This window comes from Canis lupus, chromosome 20, assembly GCF_048164855.1.
Source record: "Canis lupus baileyi chromosome 20, mCanLup2.hap1, whole genome shotgun sequence".
In the NCBI taxonomy this organism is placed as follows: Eukaryota; Metazoa; Chordata; class Mammalia; order Carnivora; family Canidae; genus Canis; species Canis lupus.
This window is the reverse complement of record NC_132857.1, coordinates 39,893,815-39,903,813: the sequence shown is the minus strand read 5'-3', so window position 1 is coordinate 39,903,813 and position 9,999 is coordinate 39,893,815. Positions and strand designations below refer to the sequence as shown.

Here is a 9,999-nt window from a genome sequence, read left to right as displayed (position 1 = left end):
GATTTCCACTAAAGCCACTCTGAAGTGTCATAACTCTTGGAATGGAACACTAGATAAAAATGGCCTCTTTCTTTTCCCACTAGAGAACTGGATTCAATAAAATCTTGACTAAATTAACTAGAAATCCTTGCACAAGGGTCCACAGCCACAAAAAATTACTGCATGGAACAGTCTTGAATTATCATACATCATTGCCAACTGCTAAAAGTAATATCCACAGTAGTATCATATTTTAGTGTCTATCTTGGAGATATCATTTAATCACTTTTATCTCACATTTGAATTGTTTTATGGAATTGCTTTAGCCACTTTTTCCCTCCTACAAGCTAATGAGCCTAATGCACTACTTTGTGTATTCTGAGGTAACCACTACTTAAATATATTCAACCTCAACTGTCTTTTATTGAGGCAGAAGATCTCTGCTCCACCTCTGAATCTTAAAGTTCTTTGGGATGAGATTGTGTCTTTATAATAAACCTGCCACAGACAAGCTGCCATTTGGCTTATATGGTGTTTTATTGCAGCAAAAGTAGCTGAATATATTCATTTTATTTTCCGTCATTCTTACCCTTTTTCCTCTTAGTTTAGATGGTTGTTTTTGTGCAGAGGTAATTTTATTTTTCTTTGCTCCTTCATGTTTTAAGTTAAATTGAGCAAATATATATCCAAGAATCACTGGATGGCAAGAGAGCAGAGAAAATTTTATGGATCACTTTCTAAATGAGAAAAAAATGGTGGGAGGAGTTTAAAAGAAAGAAAGGTGGGAAATTAGGTAGGCATATTGTGTTTCAGAAACAGAATGAGGTTGCCCTGATGTTTGAGTATAATGTTTTAAAAATTGCAGTTCAAGTGATAATGGTAAAAAGACCATCACACTGAGTCTCAGAGGTCTAGGTCCTTCTTTGGGGTTCTTGACTGCCTAAGAACATGACCAGGGACAAATCTTTTCACCTTTCAATTTCTTTATCTAAAAATTGAAGCCATTGGACCAGTGCATGGTTATCTTGATTTTCATCTGTGACCTATGATTCTAAAGAAATCACTTTAGGAAGAGGAATTATTTGGTCTAAATGAGGATCTCATCCAGTGTGTGTTCAGACACAGATGGTCTTCACATGTATGAACAGTGTTTCTGTCAAAAGTGCCTAAAAGTTCAGGAGATGAAAAAGAAAATTTAACTACTTTCTAAGAGCAATGTTTAATGTCCAAATGCTGCTGGCAGTACATTGCTACTCTTATTCTGTAACAGTTCAGCAGCCCTTGTTGGGATTCTCTAAAATGACCTTTTCCTGGTTTCGTTTTTATTTTGTTTTTCTCAGACCTTGACTTGTCAGCCACTCAGCATGAAGTACAAGTTTTTTTCTTCTTTTTTGTCATAAAATGCTTTAAAGAAAATATACCCATTCTGAACATTTCTTGAAGAAAATGACCTCTTGCCTACAGAATTGCCAAGGTATTTGTGTTAGAGAAGTGTGCTTTTCACTGGGAGGCAATTTGGTGTATTTTGATTTATGCCCCTGACATGTTTTAAAGGTTAAGAAAATGCTCGGTGTATTTCCTCTTCTAGAGTTAGAGGAGTAGCTTCCTCAGATATGGTTGCTTAATGTTTAATACTCTTTAAACTGATTAGAAAGCTGGAATCAGTGAAGGATCATGGTTCAGTTTTTGCATGAAGTGTAATATGAAGAGATGCTGCTGACACATATTCAGTGTTATTTGGAGAAGTTGAAGCCATTTTAGGGGAGGAAGGCTGAAGGTGGGAAGTGCTTGAAAAGCCATTTCTCTTGTGGCTCTCTTCTTGTGGGGCTGAATATCTTGTTCGGCACTCAGGAGATGTAAAATAAGGAGGTAAAATAAACATGCTGTAAGCCACAGCTTTATCAGCAATTTATACCTTTTGCTTGTACAAATGAGAGCTGAAACCTAGAAGAAAAAAGGAGATTAAGTGAAAACACTGCTTTTGCATTTTAGCAATAAATGATGAGTTTGATTGAAGTGATATTATCAAATTGATTGTGGGGTCTTTGATTCTGGATCAAAGATGTTGTAATGCTGTTGAGATAGAAGGTAGACCACACTACACTCTATACCCGCAGACTAACCCACTCATGGAAGCTAACCTGCTTTTTTATTTGTTCCCCTCTGGCCTTCATTTCCCTACCATGTCAAATGAAGGTGTGGGACTAGATGATTTTTAGGGTGCTTTTTGTGACATTTCTCAGTTTTTGTTTGTTTTTAATTAATCCCCTATTTTCTCAATTCTTTTGACCTCTAGAATTTTCCTGATATCCTACTCTTTCATATTGGGAGAAATGGATCTAGTGAGTTGGACTTAATGTACTGCTTTCCAGAAATATTTGGTTATTTTTGGTCATCATTGTTGTATATTTTATTTTTAATTTGACTTTGAGTACCACAGAATTTTGTCATTATTGATTTATGTCAGCATTCATTTAGATTTATTCACATTTTTATCACTTCTTTGCTCTTTATTCCTTGTACTTCAGTCTTTCCATTGGTGATCATCCTTCTTATACCTAAATTCAATCTTTCTTCAGGACTTTCTGTTTGCCTCAAGTTTTAGTTGGAACACAGTGAGTGGCCTATTAAGATAAGCCACTATTATTATCCAAATATATATGATTTATTTACTCATTTGCTTATTATATATTGACTCCACTAAAATGTAGGCCCTAGGAGGTAGCTCAAAGTGCCATATTCCTCCTTGTCTTCCATTGTGAGACCATGTGTAGCATGTTGGGGGTGCTCATTCAAGACTGGACGCCTGAGTGAATTCATTCATCTACTCATTCTTTAATTCCACACATGTTGAGTGAGTATCCACGGTGGGTCAGACACTGTAATAGGCTTTGGGATTACAAAGATAAATCATCCTCCATCTCTGTACCAATGGGGCTAACTCTCATGGGAAGAAGGTAAGCAAAGATGTAATGGCAGTACCTGTGGAAAGAACTCTATCATGAGGTATCATCGATAATTCCTGGGGTCTGCAGATATGGAATCGGAAGATGCTTTTGAGTAAGGGTCCTCTAAACAGCATCTTATCTTACTGGCTTGTAAGATTGACCCAAGATTTTGGCTCTTGTAAGTGATCTTCTGGAGGTAAAAGTGAGAAGTAGAAGTCTAGTTATTTAGTTGTCCTAGATCTCATCAAATTTCTACAAGGCAGGGAAGGTGAATTTGTGAATCAACAGGCATATTCCACTGAAACTAATGAGGTGGAAAAAATAGCCGAGAACAAAAAGAACTGCTTTGTTGAAAGTGGCCATATTATACTCCATGGAATAATGATCATAGTTGGCCATTACTTCAGGTTGCAATGAAGGTACTTTCAGTTATCATGGGCCTACAGAGACAGAGAAGTATCCTTGAGAGTTTTCCTTTAAGGGCAGAGCACCTTGCTGAACTTCTAACAGAAGAACCTTGAAAAATATTTTAAGTCAAGGTAAGATGATAGGCATTATGGTCTAACAAAACAAGTAGACTTTAGAATAAAACTACTGAATTCTAGCTTCTGTACTTCGTAGATCTGTGATACTGAGTAAAAGGATTAACTTCTCTGGGAATGTTTCCTTATCTTTAAGATGGAGATAAAAATAGCTGCAAGATTGTATTAAAACAATGTATATAAAATACTTAGTACATAGTAGGCCTTCATAGTCAATATTAATTGATGGTGGCAGTAAATGTGCACAGTTATGTAAAGGAATATGCAAATTAGTTTGCAGCTCTTTCTTTGCTGCTATATTTATTATTGTTGATAATTTCTGCCTCACATTCTAGAAGCTTTGGCTCCTTTAACAATCATCAGCTCAGGTAGGTCTGGAAACCAATCTGCCTTGTTTATACTCAGGTTAATATCTTGCTGCTTATATGATTTTGTGTGAATGGATTTCAGGAGTCAGGGAAGAATCTCATCAATCATCAAATCCTATCTTGAAGTTTGAATTGCTTTGTTAAGGACAAAGACCTCCCTACCCCTACTTGCCCCCAAATTAAAGATAAGGCTTAAATATTACATTCTTCCTGGAAATGTTTCTTTGTTCTCTCCTCTTTTCCTTTGTCAGTCCACCATTTCTCCTGTATAGCTTTCAGACAAAATTAATCAATTCTCTCTTTGTAGTTTGTCCACATTGCTTATATTTACTATAATTTATAGAAATGAAAATGTTATTTATTGTGAAATGCATGTAGATGTTACAGATGTTGTAATGTGAAAAAATGTGAAACTGGTGAAATGTGATAAAGTCCACACTAGCAAGGTCTTTGCAGGCAGAGACTGTATTCAAAGAAACTGGCAAAACTCCAGATTCATTGGGCATAAATAATCAATTTCAAAGTTTTTGCCATAGGCTGATTTAGATAGCTGTAAAGTTTAGAAGAGGATGGAGAAATCATGAGGACATTTGAGAGTATGTGATTAGTGGCTGGTGGAAATGAAAGGAGAGGGAAAAATTATGCAGGGAAAGGACATAGCCATAACAGAAGACAAACATCACCAATATCCAGATTTGATGAGGACTTTTCTTGCTGGGAACATATTTACAGTCTTAATTTTGAAACATCTCCAAGAAATATAGTTATTTCCATACTACCTCTCCCCCAGTAGCTTGTTGGAGTATTTTATGCACATAAAAATGTGGTTTTAGGTAGAAGAATCCCAATGCACTTAAAACCCAAAATGCAAGAAAGCATGTTCCCATGCCAATGAATTCATTTTGTAAATAGATGCTTATAATGACTTATGAGTAATTATAAAGTAATTGTGTAAATTATTAAGTGATAATGAGTTAATATGGCATATATTTATAAGGGATGAATTACTGTTGTTGAGCTTTTAAGACTACCAATGTTAATTACTGAAAGCTGTATTACTTAGAGTTTAGCGAAAAAAGGCTTTACTAATCCATGCCTGAGGGTATCAGAAGCAAGCAAACAGTATCAATCTGCAACCCATTTGTGTTAGATATATGGTATTTCTTCTGATGTACTGACCTTTTCTAAAAGGTAAATTAGATTAGTTCAGCATAGCTTGTTCTTTGTGCCCATTGATAACTGGGATTTTTTTTGGTGGGGAGGGCAGAAACCTGGCAGGCATTATCAGCCATTACATGAAACTTACCTCTTAATATCTTTTTCCAACTATGAAAACCATGACCAGAATTGCCCACTTAGGGGGATGGATACTCTCACTTATTATTCTGTCAGTTCTCAAAGATCACTAATATTTCTTTTATGATCAGTTCCCTGTGTTATCTTAGTGTTCTGGATATAATTATTGTGGACTCGCACTCTTGAATTCTTTTAAAATAACTACGTACTTCTATTCTAATTAAATTCACCAAAATTTGCTTTCTAATTCAAAATCTTTAATCTGACTTTTGAGACCTCTCAACCCTTGTAAGCAAACTGGATGCATCTTTCTTATTCTTAACCATCACTCCTAAGTCTCAAGGAGGTTCCTCCCAAAGGAGATGCATCAGATTTACTACACTAATAATTATTGCCTGTAAAATCATCTGTAAGCTTTCTTGAATCAGGAGCCAAGGTCTGGGAATAGATTTACAACTAGCACTGAGTAAGGAAATGCACGTAACCAAAAAACTTGTTCTAATTCAGCAGAAGCCTTTGTGCTAATGAAGCGAAAAGGGTGAGGATCTCTAGCCAAAACTAGATTGATTTTATTTATATATATATATATATATATATATATATATATATATATATATATATATATTCATTTTGTTTTCTTCCCCTCTATATCTGTGCTTAGGCAAAACTTGCCTGAACAATGATAATTGAGATGTAATTGAAAGATGAATAGAAGTCAGGAATCAACGAGGAGAAGTTGGAGAAGGCCATTTCAGGCAGATGAAGACACATATACAACCCATATGAAGCCTTAGGTGCAAGTGCCATTTTGCGTTGCAGGCATCTAAAGGCTAACAGGGCTAGTATGGAGAGAAGAGTAGACTCATGTGATGGATGAGATGTTCATGGAGGAGTGATGATGGAAGAATAAGGGGCTGGAAAGTGAGGATTCTGCTGCACTGTGAGGGGCTGTGTGTAAAATACCAATGGACTTGGATTATTTTTTACAGAAGTCTTTACAAGCATTATGCTCCTGGACAGAGCACTCTTATTTTAGAATGATCACCCTAAGGGTAGCATGAAGAAGCTGGAGGTGGGAACATACCAAGGTCAGTGATGTTCGTTAGGAGAAAACCATGAGAGTCCAGAGGAAAGATGGTGGGAATCTGACTCACCATGGAGAAATGAGGAGAATCTTCCTTTGTGGGGTTTTGGAAAGTTCTGGATGGTCAAGGAAAATAGCTGCAGTATTTAATCTAAAAGAGTAGAAATAAGTCACAAAAAAAAAAAAGGAACATATTGTTTCTCTAAACTTCTTTTATTTGAGTATTTTACTTTTCCTTCCCAAATTCCTATGCCCACTCACATTGGCACTCCATGGGGCTGTAGTGATAGTTGACACCACTCCTTCAGTGCAGAAGTTCACCTCATACAGGGAGTCTTCCTATCTATGGTCATGACAATTTAAAGCATAATCACATCACGTGCCTGGACTGGGTTATTGTAAATAAATGGCCAGGGACTATTTTGAATTGTAGTCACTTATTACTGCAGAATAAAAGTGACCCAAAGTGAGTGAGTATAAATGTGCTCACTTATTTATTTGTAAGTCCTGTTACCTCCCTTTCAGGCCACTCAGTGTTGAATTCTTACCGCAGGCTCTCCTGAGAAGGCCTGAGACTGGGCAGTTAAAAGCTATAAAGGTACAAGCAAAGGGCAGTTGGTAAGTGTTGGAAACATGTTGAAGCCATCAGAAGGCAGAAGCCTGACTTCCTTGCCTGGTGTGGTAGCCCCAGGAAGAAGAGCAGGTGTCTTTTAGTTAAAAGAATGAAATCTCTTCTTGAAGAGATCAATGATAGGAACATTACCCTGCTTTCACCTCTCATCTCACCCGGAGTGAGCAAAGGGAATCCATAGCAGGTGAGAGGAGTACAAAGGCCACACTAATATCAGGACATAGTGTCTCAGCAACCAGACTATTCTCAGGAAAGGGGGAGTAGGGACTTTCTAAAGTCCATAAACAGATAAAACCTACTTTTAAAATTCCTATTCTAGAAAATTAAAAGTCTGGCAGGTACGTATATTAGTTGTGCATCCTTTTTAATTTGTAATAGTATCTTTGTATTTTAATATTCTTCTCCATGCCAATATTTTATTATTCTGTTTTCTAGGGTATTCTATATAAGGGCATATGATTTTACATATACAGACACAACCTCAAGGCCCATGCCAGTACAAAAGGCACCAGGGCCTTGCATAGACCAGGTAAAGTATTACCCACAGGCACTGCAAGCCATGTCCTCAGAGGTGTTCATGGACAGAAACCCAGAGCTTAGACCTGGGAACCGTGTCAGTGCTAAGCACTAGGGCACAGCAAATTAACAATGTATTTAGAAAGGGAGCATTTAGATGAGTTGAAGGGAATGTTTTAAGATGGAGCCTATGAATGAGGTGTCTGTTGGGAGCCTTTTCTTGTTAATGTTGGGTTTATGGAGAGGAGCGGACCTGCAGTCTAAAGGCACAGGTTGTGTTCTGATTGTAATAGCAGTTTGCCATGTTTGTCAGCAATAAGCAAACGTCTAGGGTAGCAATTTTCCAAGTGTTGTCTCTGGACCAGCAACGTCAGCATCACCTGGAAACATACTAGAAAGGTAAATTATTGGACCTTTTTCCACATCTACTGAGTCAGAACCAAGGGGGTAGGATCTAGACATGTGTTTTGATAGGACCTTCCAATGTGAGATGATATAGAAATGAGTGCACATGGGAAGTATTAAAGGGGACAGAGAAAGGTACAGCCGGGGAAAAGTTGAGTCTTGTCTCTTCTAGATGTAAGTGACAACCCCTAGATGTCTTACAGATGGAAGCAACATTGACTACCCTTCTTTTGACTCCATAAAGAGTGGAAAAGGATGTATTAGGAATCCTAGTCCAACAATCTCAAGGTTGATAAAATAGTATAATGTATAGCTTTCCTTAAGAAATCAAGATGATACCTACTTTATTACTTCCTTCCCACATTTCTAATGCTAACCATGATTAATTAAACAAAAAGCCTGTTACATTGATTTAGTTAGAGCTCAACCACCACTGATTAGTATAATCACCTACGATGTGGAGGCCACAGAACTCTTAGGGGAGGGACACCTTCAAGTTTTCTCAGCCAAAGAAACTCAACAGCTCCCAATTCTTGCCCCCTCACCCTTCTGAAGCTGTTTAAATAGCTTATGGGGGTTAAGTAAGGGTTTTCAAATTACTATTTGAATGATATTAACTTGGAATATTTTCTTATGGCCCCCAAAGATTTAATTTTTAAAGGTACTGCTTGATCATTAGCACAATTGGTGTCCTCATTAATAATCTGAGCTGCCAACATCCTTGTTCTGGTTACCTCTGTGCTCTGCTGTTTACAAGCTGGTTGCAAGGAGCTCTCGCAAGTCATTGCATAATAATCAATTTGCTTTGCTTTCCTTCTAGATTCATTAAATTGTCTTGATGCCCATTAAGCATGCATTTCTCATCAAGTAAGTGATTTAAAATGAGGGCCTTTGAAACACTTCTAATTAGCTGTGTAAAGTTTAGAACAAAGTTAACAGAGACCCCAAAAGGCTGTTGTTTGGAGTTTCAGGCCACAGATTGCTAGTTGCCAAGTAATGCAAAATCAAGAGTGCAGTTTTTCTTCCCTGAAGATCTCTTTGAAAAACCAAGATAAAAGAAAGTGCACTATTTACAGTAGTTGTCACATTTGTGGCTAATAATTGTTAATTAGGTTAACTCACTTGCATAAGAAATATGTTGCCTCACTTGGAGAGTGATGAGTAGGTTTTGCAAACGCTGTAGGCCTTTTCTGAGACTTGAGCCAAGGAGGGCCAACATCTAAAAGATTGTTAAAGTACAGCAGAATGGAAAATTTTCTTTTTTCTTGGAAGAAATCAGCTGCAAAATTAACTCTTACCTAGCTCTAGGAATGGAAGGGTCTTAGCAAGGCCAACTTAAAGGTGTTCAAGGGCTATGTTGAGGAATTGGATGATCTCCTAGAAGTGAGATCTTCTTAGATTACCAGTGATTGTCGATCTTGGCTGTGCATTGGAATCACTTGGAGAGCTTTGGATAAATGGTGATATCTGGACCCAACCCCATATCGTTTAAATAAACCTCTCTGCTGGAAATGTAGCCAAAGTGTAGCTATGATTTTTAATGGACAGCTATAGTTGAGCTTCTCAGATGATTTTAATGGGCAGCCATGGTTGAGCACTACTATCTAAGAATTTGCTAATCATCATTTTCTAGTTCCCAAGGAAGAAATATTGGGCCTAATTGGAGTAAAAGGATGCCCCTTCCACTTCCTACTCATTAGAGAATAACTTCCTCTGTTTCTTTTTTCAGAGCAGTAGCACAGATTATCCAACAGTCACTTGTGTGTTTTATTGATGGCTTTATTAAATCTTTAAAAATGTCATCCAGTTGAACTTTGCATGAATAAATAATGGAATTTGTTTGCATTCAAACTAATCCCATAAGCATTCTTGGACTAAGCATAGAGATGCATTTTTGGGGTTGGGGAGGTAGAGGCTGCTGATTTTAAAATAGACCCTCACAACACAGAGCAGCTAGACAGTTGAGAGTCAGCTCAAAGACCTGAACAAATTTATCATAAATAAATATTTGGGGTTATGTTTTATTGTCTTATACACTTAAATATTACTTTTTACCTCATTTAGGATATAAACCACATGTAGAGAGGAGCCACTTACCCTTATTTTATATGTCCTGCATTACATGCAATGCAGTATTAGACATATCATGGTGGTTAAACAGAGGTAGGGGACAAGTGGTACTACTGGAAGACACAAGAGTGTCTGTGTGTATGTTACACATACATATACA

General features: G+C 37.2%; 1 long non-coding RNA gene across 1 annotated transcript; it reads right to left on the bottom strand.

Annotated features, from left to right (window-relative positions):
• Positions 1-372: 372 nt before the first annotated feature.
• Positions 373-6,370, bottom strand: LOC140612106 (uncharacterized). Its single transcript, XR_012013415.1, has 3 exons — positions 6,288-6,370; positions 2,962-3,117; positions 373-1,923 (listed from the first exon to the last, which is right to left on the bottom strand). It is a non-coding gene; the product is annotated as an uncharacterized lncRNA (long non-coding RNA).
• Positions 6,371-9,999: the final 3,629 nt, after the last annotated feature.